Below are 19,539 nucleotides of genomic sequence, written 5' to 3' on the forward strand. Positions count from 1 at the left end.
TTCTCCTTTTTGGTTTGCCTTTTTAATAATTTAGAATTGAGTTTTGACAACTCTTCAAGAAGCCTTATTTAATAAATCTAGAAAAATCTATATATCCTGACTCTTTCAAGAAGCCTTACTTGAGAAATCTACAACCATCGTATTGTTTTTAACACTCCGGTGTGGGGTGAATTTCCCGCCAAAATATAAGATGGCGCGGGCAATTATTTAGGTTTCCCGCGCAAAATCAGGGATTTTTATGATACCTATTACCCCAATGGGTATGAAACGGTTCGCATACGCAGGTAGGTATCTTTGTGAACGGCAAACAAACAAATATTTGGTAATACGCAGTTACAATCGGCCCGAGTTTACACGTTTCCCGCACTCCACCGCAAATCTATATGAACCGAGTTAAGACGGCTCCCGCGGAGTACGCGCAATTCACGCGAGCCGACTTAACTCGTTTCCCCCACTCCAAGTGTTAAAAAGATATAGTAACGCGTATGGCTCCCGCTCTCACAGCCATTGCAGTACATTGAGCTCCATAGAGACAGCGCTGGGGCCAGTGTGAGCTGGCCGGGCACTGGGTGACTGTGTGCTCGCTGAGGGAAAGTAATTAAACCTGGGCAAAGGAGATCCTAAGAAGCCGAGAGGCAAAATGTCATCGTATGCTTTCTTTGTGCAAACTTGCTGGGAGGAACAAAAGAAGAAGCACCCAGATGCTTCAGTCAACTTCTCAGAGTTTTCTAAGAAGTGCTCAGAGAGGTGGAAGACCATGTCTGCTAAGGAGAAAGGAAAATTTGAAGACATGGCAAAGGCAGACAAGGCTCGTTATGAGAGAGAAATGAAAACTTATATTCCTCCTAAAGGGGAAACAAAAAAGAAATTCAAGGATCCCAATGCACCCAAGAAGCCTCCTTCGGCCTTTTTCTTGTTTTGTTCTGAGTATTTCCCAAAAATCAAAGGAGAGCATCCTGGCCTATCCATTGGTGACATTGCAAAGAAGCTGGGAGAGATGTGGAATAACACTGCTGCAGATGACAAGCAGCCTTATGAAAAGAAGGCTGCTAAGCTGAAGGAGAAATATGAAAAGGATATTGCTGCATACTGAGCTAAAGGAAAGCCTGATGCTGCCAAAAAGGGAGTTGTCAAGACTGAAAAAAGCAAGAAAAAGAAGGAAGAGGAAGAAGATGAGGAAGATGATGAGGAGGAAGAGGTGGAGGAAGATGAAGAAGATGATGATGATGAATAAATTGGTTCTAGCGCAGTTTTTTTTCTTGTCTATAAAGCATTTAACCCCCCTGTACACAACTCACTCCTTTTAAAGAAAAAAACTGAAATGTAAGGCTGTGTAAGATTTGTTTTTAAACTGTACGGTGTCTTTTTTTGTATAGTTAACACACTACCGAATGTGTCTTTAGATAGTCCTGTCCTGGTGGTATTTTCAATAGCCACTAGCCTTGCCTGGTACAATATGGGGGTTATAAATTGGCATAGAAATTTAAAGCAGGTTCTTTTTTGTGCACAGCACAAATTAGTTATATATGGGGATGGTAGCTTTTCATCTTCAGTTGTCTCTGATGCAGCTTATACGAAATAATTGTTGTTCTGTTAACTGAATACCACTCTAATTGCAAAAAAAAAAGTTGCAGCTGTTTTGTTGACATTCTGAATGCTTCTAAGTAAATACAATCTTTTTTATTAAAAAAAATAAAAAAAATAAAAAGATTTAGTAAACCAGGTAGGTACATTTAGGTAATCTGGTTTTTATTTTACCTAGTGAAAGTAGGTAGACCAAGGGGTTGTTGCAGAGACTGACACTTGACTGCCTGATCATGGCTTTTTCTAAACTTTAGAGTACAAATGAGGAACTCATCTTTAATGTAAAAATTGGAGGAAATGAGGGATAGTTTTTAATGAGAAATCAGAAAATTAATTTTTTTTTTAAGATTGCAGGTTTCTAAGCACCTCTGATAGAGGGTACAACAGTTAGCTATAAAACAATTCAAAACATGAAGTGGTAACAAATAAATGTAAGAATATTCTACCACATACTGTTACAGAGTCATTTTTGTTTCCTAAATGTCGAGTCTTGTTTTTTTTGGGATGAGAATCAGTATTTAAGGTAGGTACAAAGTCCCTTTTTGGAGTGAAAGTGAATCTGCTAGATTGAAAAAAAATACTGGCAAATTTTAAATTCAGGCCAGCCAATTATGATAGTGTTAATTGTGTAGTGTGTACATAGTAGACATTGAAATATAACTTGAATGAATGATATACTTAGATTATATGCCAGTCTTTGTGGGTGCCTGTATGAAATTCTATTAGTTGAAATTAGTAGCTCCAAGTTCTAATTTTTATTTGATTTTCTGAATCATAGTTGCGTAACTTAAGTCTCCTAAGAGGTATTTTGAATAGGAAATGACCACAATATAGGCAGGTTGGTTTTAGGACTTGGTTTATTATCATCAACTTACTACTACATACAGATACCATATTAAGTTTCTTTCTAACTTAAATGAGGGGACTTTTTAAATTTATTTTTTATTAGAAGCCCAATGCATGAAATTCTTGCAGGGGATGGGGGGTCCCTCAGCCCGGCCTGTGCCCTCTTACAGTCTGGGACCCCTGGGGGATGTCCACCTGCCTGCTTGCTGCTCCATAGCGCTACCATGGAGGTGGAAGCAGGAGAGGCTTCTGCCACCGCCGCTGTGCTCGCCAGCCATGAGCCCGGCTTCTGGCTGAGTGGCACTCCCCCTGTGGGAGCACACTGACCACCAGGGGACAGCTCCTGCGTTGAATGTTTGCCCCCTGGTGGTCAGTGCACATCATAGTGACCGGTCGTTCTGGTCATTCTGCTGTAACAGTCACTTAGGCCTTTTTATGTAGATGGTTGACAATGTTAACAGATATCCCTCATTTCCCCGCCCCCCCCACCCCCCTTTGCCCACCTCCACCCAGACCCCACCCCACCCCAGGCCTTCACTACACTATTGTCTGTGTCCATGGGCTATGTATATATGCATATAAGTTCTTTGGTTAATCTCTTCCTGCCCACCCTCCACCCCCTTTTCCCCTGAGATATGTCAGTCTGTTCCATGCATCCATGTCTCTGGATCTATTTTGTTGGTCAGTTTATTTTTGTTCATTAGATTCCACATATAAAAGATCATGTGATATTTATCTTTCTTTGATTGGCTTATTCCATTTAGCATAATACTCTCCAGGTCCCTCCATATTGTCTCAAAGGGTAATAGATCCTGCTTTTTTTTTTTTTTTTTTCACAGTTGCATAGTATTGCATTGTGTAAATGTACCATAGCTTTTTTAATCCACTCGCCTACTGATGGGCATTTGGGCTGTTTCCAAACCTTAGCTATTGTAAATATTGCTGCTGTGAACATAGGGTGCATATATTCTTTCTGATTGGTGTTTTGGGATCCTCAGGATATAATCACAGAAGTGGGATCACTGAGTCAAATGGAAGTTCCATTTTTAATTTTTTGGGGAAACTCCATACTGTTCTTATCCCTGATGAACATAGATGCTAAAATCTCATAAGATATTATTAGCAAATTGGATCCATCAATACATTAAAATGATCATACACTATGATCAAATGGGATTTATTTTGGGGTGGCAAGGCTGGTACAGTATTCACAAATCAATAAATGTGATACATCACATAAATAAAATGAAGGGTAAAAATCACATGATCATATCAGTAGATGCCGAAAAAGCATTCTACAAAATCAGCACCCATTTTTAATAAAAATTCTCAGCAAAGTGGGAATAGAGGGATCAACATAATAATAGAGGAATCAGCATTTCTCATATATGACAAACCTACAGCCTACATCATACTCAATAGGCAAAAACTAACAGTGTGTCCTTGATCTTGTCCCAGGATCAAGACAGGGGTGTCTGCTTTCACCACTCTTATTCAACATAGTATTGGAAATTCTCCCCATAGCAATCAGACAAGAAAAAGTAACAGGCATCCAAATTGGAAAGAAGGAAATAAAACTGTCATTCACAGATAACATGATATTATACATAGAAAACCCTAAAAACTCCACCAAAAACCTACTAGATTTAATAAATGAATTTGGCAAAGTAGCAGGATACAAAATTAACAACATTTTACTACACCAATAATGAACTCTCAGAAAGAAATGAATCCCATTTTCCTTTGCAGCAACAACAACAACAAAAATAAGATACCTGTACTTGGAAAACTATAGGACATTGAAGAAAGAAATAGAGGAAGATACAGACAATTGGAAGCATATACCCTGTTCATGGATTGGAAGAATTAACATCATTAAAATGTGTATTATTCAGAGCAATCCCTACTGAGGAGACTTTTTCTTCAAACGTGTTAACTTGCTAACAGCATCAGCCAAAAAAGTTGCCCTGAATACATTTTTTTAAAATCCTCGCCTGAAGATATGTTTCTGTTGATTTTAGAGGGACAGTGAGGGAGCGGGGGAGGGAAGGAGGGAAGGAAAGACATCAATCGATTCTCTCCCACATGCATCCTGACTGGAGATGGAACCCGCCAGCTGGATATGTGCCCTGACCAGGAATCAAACTCACAACCTTTTGGTGTACAGGCTGACACTCCAACCAACAGAACCACCTGGCTAGGGATGAAAACAAATTTTTTTAAATTAGATGATTCCAACTTCTAAAAAAAATAATTTGGACATTTCTGTGTAGAACAACAACAGTATTTTTGGGTTACCCAAGAAAATAACTTTGAGTTATAAATGTCTGAGGGATTAAGAGATTGCTTTTCCTTTTATTTGATATTTCACTTTTTAAAGAAACTGGCAAAAATAAATTTAATTATTGTTTTTAAAATTTTCCCCCCAGATGATTTAAAGCACATGTAATTTCAAAATACCACACAGATCTTACACTTTGTGAAAATACATTGGCTAATTAATAGGAATGGTTTATTAAACTGGTCTACAAAATGCTGATGACTTTCCCTTGCGATAGACTTTGCTTAAGACTCAGTTTTGCATAAAATGGACATACCAATCTGTGGTTTTTTTTTTTGTTCTCACCCAATGATATTTTTTCCATTGATATTTTAGAGAGAGTGGAAGGGAAAGGGAGAGATAAAGAGAGGAACATTGATGTGAGAGATACACATTGATTGGTTGCCTCCCCCATGTGGCCTGACTCGGGCTGGGATTGAGCCTGCAACCGAGGTAGATGCTCTTGACTGGAATCAAACCCACGACCCTTCAGTCTGTGGGCTGACGCTGTAACCAGTGAGGCAAACTGGCTAGGGCCCAATCAGTTTTTTGAACAGTAATTTAACAATAAGGGTGTACTCCCAATGATTGGTTCATGAGAGGGATGGGTTATTCAGGTATTGGGTGCCCACTTATTCCCATTTGCCTAGTCAGTTTTGTTGTATGTCTCTTTTTCTGACATAATTGTGAATAGTCACCTCTTCTACTCTTAGAAGTATTCCAGTTCAGATGATAAACTATGGGGTGTCCCCCCAAAAAGGTATACACACACTTTGAATAATTAGGCAGTTTTTATTAAAATACATTTCATTTTCAGAATTGAGCTATCAGCTATTAAAGTGTGTATACATTTTTTGAGGACACCCTGTATATAGTTTATATCTTGTTTTTTAGAAATAAGGGGGCAATTAATAACTCATTTAAAATTATACTCTGTGTTTGCATTACACACACTTCAGCCTTTGTGTAGGGAGAGAGCTAGAGTGAGAGGGAGAGAGGAAGGGAGGAAAGGAAGATTTGTTTGAGACTGAAAGGAGATGGCTTATTTCTGGTCTTCATCAGGTGGCTCCACTCAGTCTCTTTCAGATAGGAAATTATTTCTGTCTAGTTTCTTGTTCACAAAAAAGGAAGCAGTTAATGAAAAATACTTATTATCTATCAGTTTGTGATGTGTCCCATTACACTCCCCATCCCCATGTTCCCCCATTTTTTTTTAACAATTTAAATACAAACATTTTGTTACTTAATGTTAATTTATAAAACATATGTTTGTTTTTTGTTTTTTTTATACAGCTTTCTTTTATTTTTTATTTTTTGTACATTTTTTTTGTTTTAATTAAATCTTTATTGTTCAGATTACATTTGTTCCTCTTTTTTTTCCCCCATAACTCCCCTCCTCCCAGTTCCCGCCCCACCCTCCGCCCTCACTCCCCACCCACTGTCCTCATCCATAGGTGCACGATTTTTGTCCCGTCTCTTCCCGCATCTCCCACTCCCTTTTCCCCCCCAAGAATAGTCAGTCCATTCCCTTTCTATGTCCCTGATTCATTATAATCACCAGTTCATTCTGTACATCAGATTATTTATTCACTTGATTCTTAGATTCACTTGTTGATAGATGTATGTTTGTTGTTCATAATTTGTATCTTTACCTTTTTCTTCTTCTTCCTCTTCTTAAAGGATAACCTTTCAGCATTTCGTATAATACTGGTTTAGTAGTGATGAACTCCTTTAGCTTTTCCTTATTTGTGAAGCTCTTTATCTGACCTTCACTTCTGAATGATAGCTTTGCTGGATAAAGTAATCTTGGTTGTAGGTTCTTGGTATTCATCACTTTGAATATTTCTTGCCATTCCCTTCTGGCCTGCAAAGTTTCTGTTGAGAAATCAGCTGACAGTCGTATGGGTATTCCCTTGTAGGTAATTGAGTCTCTTTCTCTTGCTGCTTTTAAGATTCTCTCTTTGTCTTTTGCTCTTGGCATTTTAATTATGATGTGTCTTGGTGTGGTCCTCTTTGGATTCCTTTTGTTTGGGGTTCTCTGTGCTTCTTGGACCTGTAAGTCCATTTCTTTCACCAGGTGGGGGAAGTTTTCTGTCATTATTTCTTCAAATAGGTTTTCAATATCTTGCTGTCTCTCATCTTCTGGTACCCCTATAATTCTGATGTTGGTGCATTGAAACTGTCCCTGAGCCTCTTTACACTATCATTGTATTTTTGGATTCTTTTTTCATTTTGCTTTTCCGGTTGGGTGTTTTTTGCTTCTTCGCATTTCAAATCTTTGACTTGATTCTTGCGCTCCTCTGGTCTGCTGTTGGGTGTCTGTATAATATTCTTTATTTCAGTCAGTGTGTGCTTAATTTCTAGTTGGTTCTTTATCACAACATCGAGGGTCTCATTAGATTTCTTGAGGCTCTCATCAAGTTTATCGGCAGTTTCTAGCAAATTATTGAAAGCCCTCAAAAGTGCGTTTTTTAGCTCTATATCCTCCATTTCTGTCATGTTTTTTTGTCTCCGAATTTTTTATGCTTTCTTGGTGCACCCCCTTGTGGTCTTTGTGCGCAGTCTTGTTCTAGTTAAGCCTTGATTGTTGTAGTTAATACTAGAGGGATTTGACCACCAGGCCAACTGGCTGTGAGAATCAGCTGTGTCTGCAGTGGGAAAACTTCTGTCCTCTGGGGAGGTGCTAATCTAGCCTTTGCCTGAGGCTATCCAGCAAATGGCTCTGCGCAGGGCTTGGGCGGGGCAGGTTGCAGGGGATCAACAGGGCAGGTGGAGGGAGCAGTTATGGCTGCTCTCAGTCCCGTTCCCAGAGGCTCTGCTTCTCAGAACCCCAGCAACCGCTGCAAACCTCGGAGAGAAAGCTGCCCTCACGTTCCGACTGATGCCAGACAATCCCGCTTCTCCCGTTTGAGTCTGAGTCCCTAGAGACTCGCCCGGATCTGGGGCTCAGAGTCTGAGACTCCCTCCCGATTGAAAACGACAACCGCGCCCTCAGCCACCAGCCGGCTCCACGCGCACCTCTGTACCTTTGTATTTTCCACACTGCGCCTCCTCTGAGCCTCGGTATGCTGTTCTCTTTCCTTCTAGTTGAAGAATCTCTCCTCAGCCAGCCTTCCTGTGGTTCTGGGTGATGTCCGTTCCGTCTTTTAGTTGTATTTTTGAAGTGGTTGTTTGCGGCAGCAATCTCTGGTGTTTACCTATGCCGCCATCTTGGTTTCCTCAACATATGTTTGTATTAATGATACAATTTTATTTGTACATTGTTTGCCTTAGATCAGTGATGGTGAACCTATGACACGCATGTCAGAGGTGACATGCGAACTCATTTTTTTGGTTGATTTTTCTTTGTTAAATGGCATTTAAATATATAAAATAAATATCAAAAATATAAGTCTTTGTTTTACTATGGTTGCAAATATCAAAAAATTTCTATATGTGACATGGCACCAGAGTTAAGTTAGGGATTTTCAAAATGCTGACACGCCGAGCTCAAAAGGTTTGCCATCACTGTCTTAGATTGATGTTCACAGATACTGCTCATTTAGGTATTTGCAGTTAGCCATTTTGGTGAGTATATCATTTACTGATCACATGGCCATGAGCTTTGGAGAAGCTGCCTGACCCATCAGGAAAGTAAAGTCTCCTTTGTTGGGTCTTGTCTTACTACCTGTGTACTTGTAGTCAGGCCACTTAACTGGCTCTGGGTTGCTGTGAGTCCTTATAAAATGGGAATAATTATACCTCTGTCACCTCTATCATGAGGCAGTGAAGAAACTCACATGGGAATACATGAAAGTACTTGAATTCTTACTAATTACACAAAGGGGAAATACGTTATCATTATTCAGTGGTCCAGTTTTACCTAATTTAATATTATCCTATATAATAAAAAGTTACTATACTAATTAGACCGGACGACGGAACAAACCTATGGAATGACCTTCCAGAACCATCGATGGGGGGCAGGGCCACGAGTCAGCTGGAGCTGCGAGGGCCTAACTTTGCATCGGGCTTCTAGTTTTCCATATTTTCCAAAAACCCTACAATCATGTATTTATTTTATAATCAGAAGGGAAATATCATTTAAAAAAATCAATCTCGTTATGATTAAAACATTAAATTTCCTTATCTAAAGTTAACCTGTTAATATTTTATTTATGATTGTAATTGTTGCCTGATTTAGTGCAACTAAACAGAACATGTATTATTCAACAATGTATGTTATGGTCTTAATGTCTTAATGCCTCCCTTGTTTTTTGACCTTAGTGATTGATGAATTTTGTCTTCACTTGGAACTCTAGAAGTAGTCTTATTAAAGTAGAAAGGGGCTTGGCTAAGATCAATTCAGTGACATTCAGGAATAGAATGGACAGTTCGTAGATTAATCTATTCACTTGGGGTTTAGTGTCTGGGTTTCCCTGAATATTTATCATGGGCAAGTAGAAGATGGGATCAGATACAAAACACTCAGTTGCAGATATTTTCTGAATTTCTCAAGTCATATTACTGTTTACTAAGAGCTACATTTCCTTCTTTTGTTGACTTGAATCAATTAAAAGAGTTGACTAACCCTTTCCCCCTCATTTAAAGATTTACAAATAAAGTATTCAGAAAAACAGTTTCCAGTGAAATTTTTAGAGCTTACTATGAACTGAATCTTGGTTGTGTATTCCCCCCCCCACCAATTCTATTTTTGGGTGATTTCATAAGTCCTTGCCCTTGAAAGCTGTGCTGATGTGACCTGACTACCCACCCCACACTTGTTCCTAGCTATGCAGTTAAAGGCCTGTTAATGGCCTTTCTGTACTTCTAATATGTACCGTAGAGGTGTTTTTAAGATTATTTATTTCCTCTTTCTATGTATGTACACACGTGTGAGTAAGAATGAACTTTCATGTATTTGTAAGAGTGTACTAGTAATAATCATCTCGTAAAATTTGGGCAGGCAGGGATCAGCTCTTAAAGTCCATATTGCAGCCAGGATGCTGCTGCCTGTACTCTCCCTGTGCAGAACCTTCAGTGGCTTCCCCTTTGCTTAGAGGACTAAAGTCATGGGTGTGCAAGGCCTGGCATGGTCTGGCCTGGACCCCCATCTGCCTCTTGCACATTTTTTCCCTTGCCCTTCAGCTGCCTTCAAGCTGCCCTGCTAGCTGCCTGTGCCTGTGTTCTTTTTTCTGCTTGGAATGCTCTTCGTTGCCTAGTTCATGACTTAATTATCAACTTGGCTCAGAAATCTGGCAAAGAGGTCTCTCCTTTGTAACTCTAATCATAGTTTCCTATGTGATTTTTTTTGTCTCTCTGATTAGATTTTGTGTGTATGTCTGTGTGCGTCTCTGTATGTGTTTACTTTTGTATTTACAGCTCCTAGTTATAAGCAACCCTTTGCCATAGTTGACTCAGAAAAAGCTTGTTGAACAAATAGATGAAGGACATGGTTATTTTACTTTGGAAATATTTTCCTAACTTTCCAGGAAGAGGCACTGCTTTTACTCTGGTTTCATCTACCCCCATGCCACAAAGAATGTGTCCGTTTGAAAAGCCACCCAGTTTTGTGTTTGTGGCTGCTTTGGGCCACTCCCAGATTCCCCAAAGGTACGTTTTCTTGCATTTCTGCTGTTAGAGGGTCTTTCTTAGAAGAGTTTGAGAAGCTTCCTTATCAAGGTCAATTGTATTGGTATGTGGATTTATATGACATGGTCTGAGAAATTTAGGTTTGTCACATATTACCTAGGAAAACCCAAATAGCCAAAGGTTTTTAGAGGATGGTAGGGTGTGTAATTAGAATGGATACTCTTGCCCACTTGTGTAGGTCAGTTATCTTTCCTTTTTCTCATTTCTCTTGGATGAGCAGTTGTGTTCTGTGATGGTGGGCAGGGCATTGGTCTTGGGCAGAGCTTGTGTGCAAGGTCACTGTGTGCATCATTCGTTTTCTTTATGTAACTTTGTGCATTTTTGTCTGTGAATGAGCTTTTCTTTTTCAATCTTTTTTTTATCATGTTAACGTTTGCTTCCTTATGTTAAATGAACTCCAAAGTGGCAAGCTAGAATGATGCATGTAAGAAATATTAAGCAAGTATCTGCCACATAAGTTATTTCAAGCTCACTGATGCAATCTTGGACAAAATTGAACTTTTTTTTTAGAATCTTGTTTGGGGAGTTGGGGTTAACTCTAATTAAACATTTGTATTCATTTACTATGTTACATAGTTGCAGCTCATATCTACCACTAAGTGAATGCTAGTTTTGTGCTTTACAAGCATGATTTCCACTCCTTATGGAACAATTTAGGATGAAGGTATTCTGTTCTTTCTGTGGCTAAACCGAGACATGAGATGCCAAGTCACTTGTCCGTTAGCACCCAGGCTGCAGGCTGCCTAGCTCTGGAGGGAGTCTTTTTACTGTACCACCTTCTTTTTAAGCATTGTTAGGGACAGCTTGTCTTCCTGCATGTGCATGAAGGAAACCATGGAAGGATCTCCTTGGTCGCTGACACCATTCAAAATCAGCTCTCTGACCTTTGAACAGTGTTCCACAATTTCTAGAATGGGGTATGTTTAAGTTTTTTCTTCATGATAGTATTAATGGTTGTATGGCCCATAGTACCTTGTTGTTTCAGAGCTGGTACTATACTCAGTTTATTATGACTTTTTTCTTTGCTAAGCTTTTTAAAAAATAGAGTTTGATTCACAGTATTTGATGACATTAATAGTTTTGACTTGAAAGAATTACTGTTTTCTCTTTCATCGGTCCTTAATTTTAGTGGGAGACTTGGGGGCGCAATGTATGTAGGAGATACTTCAAAGAGAAGATTATAATAGAAGCTCTGTGAGCAGCTGAGGTGCATACTGCATTGTTACTAGAAGGCAGCTATGGGCGCTGGTGGGTTGTATTAACAGCCCTATTAATGGAGAGATTTGACATTTGCTGAAGTGATATGGATATTCTCTTTCTGCTAAATTATAGCCTAAACACCTTTCTAACTCTTAGAGCAAGTCTTAACATTGTCTTTATCTCTTTTGTTTTTGAGAAACTCCTCTCTTTGCAGGTGAGGAAAGATTAGATGTCTTTCCAGGTGACATCCAGGGTCTCCTTATTTTCTCCTGTGTGTCACCATGAGACTACATAAAGGAGCATTTCTGGAGGCTGTTTAATCCACTAGTTTAGGATGCCAATATCTTTATTTTTCCCGTTGGGATTAGACTGTAAGGGTGTGCAGTGTGACTGGCTAATATAAGATAGTAAGTAAAGTCAAAACACTATCCTTCCTTATAAGATGTATATTATTAGATTTGCCTTCTTGTGACCTCATTCCTGCTGCACCACACCCTCTTTTCTCCATTGAGCTGCCTGTGGGTTCAACTTTTATTTCATAGCTGGGTCTCTCTGCAGCAGTTGCAGCTTATTTACTGTGTAGACTTATCACAAGTTAAAAGCCTAGGAATTCTATATAAATTGTTATAATTTTAGCACTTTAACTTACTAAGGTATAGGTTTGGATTATCTGATTTACAAAAGTGCCATATAAAAAAAATCCACCTTTGCTCTTTAATTGCTGAAATGCTGAGTAAGCTCTGCTTTTTATGACCAAGTTATGGGATGAGTAATTATTCTCTAGAGCAGCGGTTCTTAACCTGTGGGTCGTGACCCCTTTGGTGGTCGAACGACCCTTTCACAGGGGTCGTCTAAGACCATCCTGCATATCAGATATTTACATTATGATTCATAACAGTATCAACATTACAGTTATGAAATAGCAACGAAAATAATTTTATGGTTGGATCACAACATGAGGAACTGTATTTAAAGGGCCAGAAGGTTGAGAACCACTGCTCTAGAGTGAATGGTTCAAAATGAAATAACTGTATGCCTAAGGTGTGATGTGGCACCAGATGTATTTAAGCCCCAAAGGTATGTAATTATCTTACTACTCTTGTACATACACACAAATACATTTATGCTTATGGCAAGAGTTTTATATGCAAAAGAAAACCAACTTTCTGATAAGTGATGAACAGGCCATTATTTTTGAAGGGTTCAGACGTTGTTTGGTGTTACAAATATTTTTTCAATGCCTGTGCATTTCTTTAGGGTATCATTTAAATTCATAAATCACTGGATTCTAGAGTAAACCGGTACCAAACTCTGGCTTTCAAATATTAAGTTTAATTTAGGGAGTTTCTCAAAGCACCATGTTTATGATTTACTAGTTACCTGTCGCACGAAATCGTGCAAGACCCAGGACCCACCCCTCCCCCCGCACCTTGGGACCGGCCTGCGTCCTGGAGTCCTGCCCCGCGTGGCCGTCTCACTGCGAGACGGCCCCAAATCCTGGAGTGCTGCCCCGATGCCCTGCCTCTGGGCTGCGTGCAGCAGCTGCTGGGCCCTGCCTGTACGGTGCACATGGGGGGCCATGGAAACCCTGGCAGAAGTTGCGTCCACAGGAACCCCGGGGGAAGCCATGCGGAGCGGCCGCCGGCCCTGCCCCCGCTGCCCCGCCCCCGCTGCCCCATCCCCGCTGTGCGTGCCGCCATCTTGTGACGGCGTTATGGTGTGAGGGTCAATTTGCATATTACCACTTTATTATATAGGATACTCTGCCCCTGTACTCAGTGATTTATATACACCATTCTTGGACTCTATTTTGATCATCAGTTGTATTAATTAAAGGCAATCAATGTACTCTGGCTTCCTATTGAAATTTGTAACCTACTTAAATTTTTGATTTTGTATACAGGTTATTTGTCTGGTCTCATTTGACAGCGCATGAGGAATTAAAGATAGTAGTACCTCAAGCTCATTTGTCCTTTCTACTTTAAATTCAGTATTAAAATAATATTGTAGTCACATAAAAAATTTGATATTTTTTATCACAATTTTACCAGTCCCATTAAGGGGGTTAAATGTGTTGCTAGTGAACACTGCAAAGTGGTAAGGTTACATCAGTTCTCCCTGTCAAAGGATCAGACACCTCAGTTTGGGGATTTGGTTTGTAGTTATGACTTAGTTCCCTGTTCGCAAATTCCCAGGAGATGAGAATTCCTTAGGTTGGAGGCCAGTGGAGGCCCAGAGTGGCTGCTGGTTCTTCCTTTTGACTAGTGAAAGGTGAGTTGAGATACCGTTGAGGTACTGCTGGCTTTGGCTTTGGGACTCTATAAAATAGCAGTAATGGTAGCTTACCTGTTTACAGTGTGATTCACATTGTGAAAATATATATATTTAACACAATATTAGATGACAGGAGCTTGAAATTCTTAAAAAAGTAATTTACAAGTAAGTTGTGAAAACAGCAGTTAGGACACTATCACTATACTTAGTAGCAAGATCTTCAATAAAAGACTAGTGAATTTGTTTGTCTGTCTGTTTGTACTGTCTGCTGTGGTAGCCACCAGCCAGATGTGATTAATGAGCATTGGAAATGTGGCTAGCCTGAAAGTATTGGAAGTGTAACACATGCATCAGATAGTGTAGACTTAGTGCAATAAAAAGAATGTAAAATATACCATTAATAATTTGTTAAAATGATGATAATTGGGCTACTTTGGGTTAAATGAAATATATCAATTAAATTAATTTCACCTGTTTCTTGTTACCTTTTTAAATGTGGCTACTAGAAAATTTAAAATTATGTATGTGGCTCACATTTTTCTATTAGTGCTGGTCTGTAGACCTTTTAGTCTCATAAGTTCTTTTTGTTTATGTATACAGTTCTGCCATGATTTGATTACATACTTGATTTTAACTTTTTTTGCCAGAATAATACAGTACTACTACTGGTAGGCTTATGGGAGCTCAGGAGCCAGGTTATTCTGAGGAAATTGGGAATCTCCTAGTAGGAGCTGTAGTCATGGGAGATATCCAGCCAATGTTGGGAATTCTGCCTGAGGTGGAGAGGAGGGGAAGAAATATACTGGCTCCTCCCTTCTTCCCACCTACCAGTTATCCAACAGTGCTTTCCATAGACTGAACCCAGGGAAAAGTAAACTGACCTAGGAGCCTGAAAAATGATATCTGTAGAAAAATGATAATCTCAGAATAGAGGACAGCCTTATTAAGAGAACAAATTTAGCTTTATAAGACTAAACTTTTCTTTTATAATTTCACTGTGGGCCATAAAAATCTCTTTAGGGGCTGGAATCTGTGAGTTTGGGAAACTTACTTTATACATTTGAAAGACTGTTTACTGTCTACTCCAGAACCTTTTTTTTAAAAAAATTATTTGACTATTTTTGGATGTTGTTATTCCTTACCCAAGGATATTTTCTCCATTGACTTTTTTTAGAGAGAGTGGAAGGGAGGGAGGGGGAGAGAGAAAGAGAGACATTAGTGTGAGAGAGATGATGTCCATTGGTTGCCTCCCCGTTCCTGCCCTGACCAGGGCCAGGATGGAATCTGCAACCCAGGTACGGTGCCCTGGACTGGGAATTGACCTGGGACCCTTCAGTTCTCGGGCTGATGCTCTTACTACTGTGCCAGTGCTAGCCAGGGCACTTTATTTTTTTCTATCATTATTTATGCCTCTTCCACCCCCCCCCCCCCACCCCCCCCCCACACACACACACACCCCTAATCACTACACTGTTGTCCATGGACTTTTTTTTTTTATTATCCTCTTTCTAGTTAAGGCTTTACCAAGCTGTTTTCTGTCGGTAGCGCCACCTTGTGGTAGACATGGGAAACTTATTTCTTCAATTTCTGTAATAACATCCCTGGGACAACCTGGATTTTTTTTTTCATATTTCACCTTTCATTGCTTAAAGCTTAGTTCTACCTTTTTGTATGTACTCTTTATCTTCAGTATTTCATTTTCCCAGTGTTCTCTCCCTTTGTCCTTTGCTGTTTCAATACTAGCGGGTGGGAGAAGGGTAATTACAATTGATAGGCTTAGAAAAAGAAAAAAAACAAGTTGTAGGTTTTCAAAATAAAGTTAGAAATAGCATCTTGGATCTTTTAAGCCCTTGAAAGGGTACTTAAAGATCCCTCTGCAAAAAGTCATGTATTTCCTCAGCCTTTAATTTTTTTTCTAGATAACTAGTATTTAACTAGTATTTAATAATACTACATAATAGTATTGTTTTATACTGTTTATAATAAATGAAGCCTAAGAAGCTAACCACAGTTTTCCCCTTTGGAGGGGTCCGTGTTCTGAATTCCAGTTGACTGACTGTCTCAGAATCCAATTATGTGTTTAATGGTCCAAAATAAAATCTAATAACTTATGAATGCAAATGAGTCTGTAATATATATTCTTAGAAAGATCTATGCTTTCATTCACTAACTTTCTTGTATTCATATTCCAAAAATTAAGAAAAAAGTTGTAAATAAGTGAGGAACTGTATAGTTTTCATTTTACTTGTAAGTTTTTATAATAGGAAATGCTGCCAGTAAAAGCTTGACAATGGAGAAGGAATTCTATTTCATGAGGTCTGGTGGAAGACCAGAACTATTGTTTTATGTGCAAGGTGCTGTAGAGTAGTGATTCCAACGTATTTTTACTTCATAAAACACAGAAAATAACATTTATACAACGCACTGGGATAGGAGATTTTTAACTGTAGAAAAGTTGCCAGTGGGCTGTGGGTAAAGCCCATTGACCTAGGGGTTGGCAGCCGGGAGAGCTGAGGTATCACTTATCTTACAGTTTAGCTCTCATTGGAAGCTCTGCTATATGGAGGGACATTCAAGGGGTAATGAATTTTAGTCCTCTGAGGAACTCAGCACTTAGCACCATGTTATAATAGTAGAAATACTAAGGAAGAATAGGAGAGGTTAGTTCTATTTGAGGTGGAAGAGATACAGTAAAGTCTGGAGAGGGTGGAGCAGAGAAGGTATTTTTCATTTCGAGGGATATTCTTGTGCAGAGGTATAGAGGGACCAACGGGCAGAGAGAGTTTGGGGAATGCCAAGGATTTCTGATGTGGTTGGGAATGTAAGATTTGGTGGTACTAATAGAAAGTAGTATACTGGGAAGTACTCTTAAGAAAGTAGTCAGGGGTTGACTTCAGGAAGGCCTTTGTGTGATTGAATGGGTTCATGACCTTGGGCACCACTGGTAGTGAGTGACATGATTAATCACCTCCCCTGTGTTTAGAAAAATTCTCCTGGGGCAGATTAGAATGAACTGGAACCTGCAAACAGATACATTCCTAGGGAGGGGAAGACATTGATGCTGCTTAGATAAGGAATGAAGGCTTGTACCTGGTGAATGGAGATTGAGAGGGCTCTCTGAAGTGGGAACCCACAGATTTTGCTGATTTGGATGACTCATTTGGATCCTGGGTGAAGAAAAGGATGACTGTCAGAATTAGAGTCTGTGTGGGGGACAAAGACTCTTGATTTTAGACATGTGGATTTTAAGGTGCTTGCGGAGTAACAGATGTTAACATTTATAAAATGCCTTCAAGGGCCAGGTACTGATCTAAACACTTTACTTTTGAGAAACTTATTTTATTCTCACAACCATAAGTAGTAGATGTTATCAGTTAGTGTCCAATCAGTAAACTGAAAAGCACCAGATATTTTAAGCACAGAAGGATTTAATACAGGGAATTGATTACAGCAGCATTGGAAGGGATGGAGGAACAAAAAGAAAAAAGTGTGTGTTGGACCAAAAAGGGGAGAGAGAGAGAGAGTTTTGAAGGAGCAAGGAGGAGAAGGGGATGTTACTCAGATATCAGACAGCTGCTGTATAAACTGTATGCTCTACAGATTTGCTGAAGATCTACATTGGTTCTGCTGCTTTGGAACCACCACAGATGCTGCTGGAGCCTGCGGTTGTCTGCTGCTGCTTATGGAGGTACCACCAGAAACAGGAAATAAAAAAAGACAGAATTACCCTTCTTTCACCTTGCAATCTCCTGTCATAGTTTCCCATGGGCAGTATCCAACTTAGAAGCTAGTTAGCAAGGGAGTTTGAAAAATGTAGTTTATAGTCTTCCAAACACTTGTAATTCAATAAAAGAGATCAGAACCAACAAAAATTAATTGGCACAGTGGGTTCTGTGTTTATCCTTACTTTACAGATGTTGAAACTGAGGCACAGAGAGGTCACACAGCTACAACTTGGCAGAGTTGAGATGTGAATCTAGGTAGTCTGGTTTCAGAGTCTGTGCTCTTAGCTTCTACACTTTGATCTTGCTTCCACACATGGTTATTGTTTGAAATGTTCCTTATTGCTGAGTACTTCAAATGAGCAGCTGTTTGCATTGATTTTGCTTATTCTGTGCTTATTTTTCTTTTGATATTGCTTATTGGCTTCAGCTTTTCACCTCTACCCCTGGAATCTCTCTCTTCATGGCCACCACTGATTTTGTAGCCAGTACAATGGGATATTTCAGTTTCTATTTCTCCTTGATCTATTTCTAGCTTTTGGTGCTGATACTCATTTATATGGGATCCCAATTTCTACCTCTGGGTGCTGACTTGCTTTGTTCTTACCTCATTGAGCCTCCTTGTTTTTCTTCACTCTCTTCCTATCACCATCTCTCTGTTTGAGTTTGGAGTTCAATGTCTTATCTAAGAAGCTATTTAATGTTAATTTCATGTTTAAATCAGGATAAATAAAAACATCAAGTACACAGTTCATGTGGCCTTTTTTCTTTATGTTTTGTCTAGTCACAGAGCAGTCACAGCAGAGCCTCAGTTTCACTCTTGCCTTGGGCAAGAAGGAAAAGAGAATGGAGACTGAAGGAGAGGAGCTCACTTTGGGCGCCTGCTATGTGCCAGTCAGTGCTAAGTGCTTTAAATGCATTGTTTTATTTACATTTCTCCTGTGGCATAGGTTGTTGTTACCCATATTTTACACATTAACAAACTGACTCAAAAGCCCCCACTTTTTTTTATCTGTTAAATGAAGGACCTGGGCAATATAGTATTGTAAGGCCCATTTCCATTACATCATTATGATTCTGTCACATACTGATTGTCTTAAACAATAGTTGCTTCTAATATTGAAAAAGGAAGTTGCCATCCCACTCTAGGAAATGTCCGTTTTATTAAGACCAAGAGTACTAACACCTTATTTGTAGAAGTTACGAAGTAGGGCAAAGGCATTTAAAGTAGTCACGATGATAGATCTTCATATAAGTTTCAAGAGAGCCCCATTACCTCCAAATGAGGCTGCTGCCCAGAACGTTAAAGGCTGCTGTGGCTTTTATTCACAGGGGCTCAGGATAATAGCTTTGGAACACCTCCAGCCTAAACAAAGGGTAATCCTGTTATTCCATTATACTTTTCTGTTGAGAGCATTTGTTTCCTGATTATTAAGAATCCCTTCTTTCCTTGCAGGGAATTTAGTGTGAGATTTGCAAGAAGATAGTGAAAAATATATTTTAAGGACAAGATTCACTGTTGTAATGTGTTTTAACATCTTTAGAAAGCCAGTGGACAACCCTAAATGTTTACCATGTGATTCGCCCACATGTTGTCTTCAGACATGCATATAGATGGTTTAAGTGGATACCAGCATCCTCTTTTGGTATACAGCACCCACCATAAGCATTCCTAGGTATGTATACATCAGCAGAGTAAGTACATTTCCAGGCTTTGTCGCATCTGTTTTACACTAATTCACTCATAAACATCCTTCAGCCTTTCCTCATTCACACCTTATTTTTTTAAAAATGGGGAATTGAAGGGGATATGCCTCTTTTTTGAACTTCCATTTTATTAGCTTTCCTTGCATGGGAGGAAGCCAACACGGAATATCGGCTCCCTGGTTTTCCTACTACCTCTCGTCTGGTTTTGGTGGTTTCTCCTCTATCCAGCCTGTAAATGGTGGTGACCCCAGGGTT

General features: G+C 39.4%; 1 protein-coding gene and 1 pseudogene across 2 annotated transcripts in view; both read left to right on the top strand.

The window, feature by feature from the left end:
- The window catches only part of ZSWIM6 (zinc finger SWIM-type containing 6), a 241,038-nt gene that overhangs the window by 54,700 nt on the left and 166,799 nt on the right, over positions 1-19,539 (top strand). The gene's annotated exons all lie outside the window — the stretch shown is intronic.
- LOC139008059 (high mobility group protein B1-like) lies at positions 362-2,023 on the top strand (annotated as a pseudogene).

Source organism: Myotis yumanensis, unplaced genomic scaffold (genome assembly GCF_028538775.1).
Source record: "Myotis yumanensis isolate MYYU_CA2020_CCGP unplaced genomic scaffold, mMyoYum1.0.hap1 SCAF_4, whole genome shotgun sequence".
NCBI classification, from domain to species: domain Eukaryota; kingdom Metazoa; phylum Chordata; class Mammalia; order Chiroptera; family Vespertilionidae; genus Myotis; species Myotis yumanensis.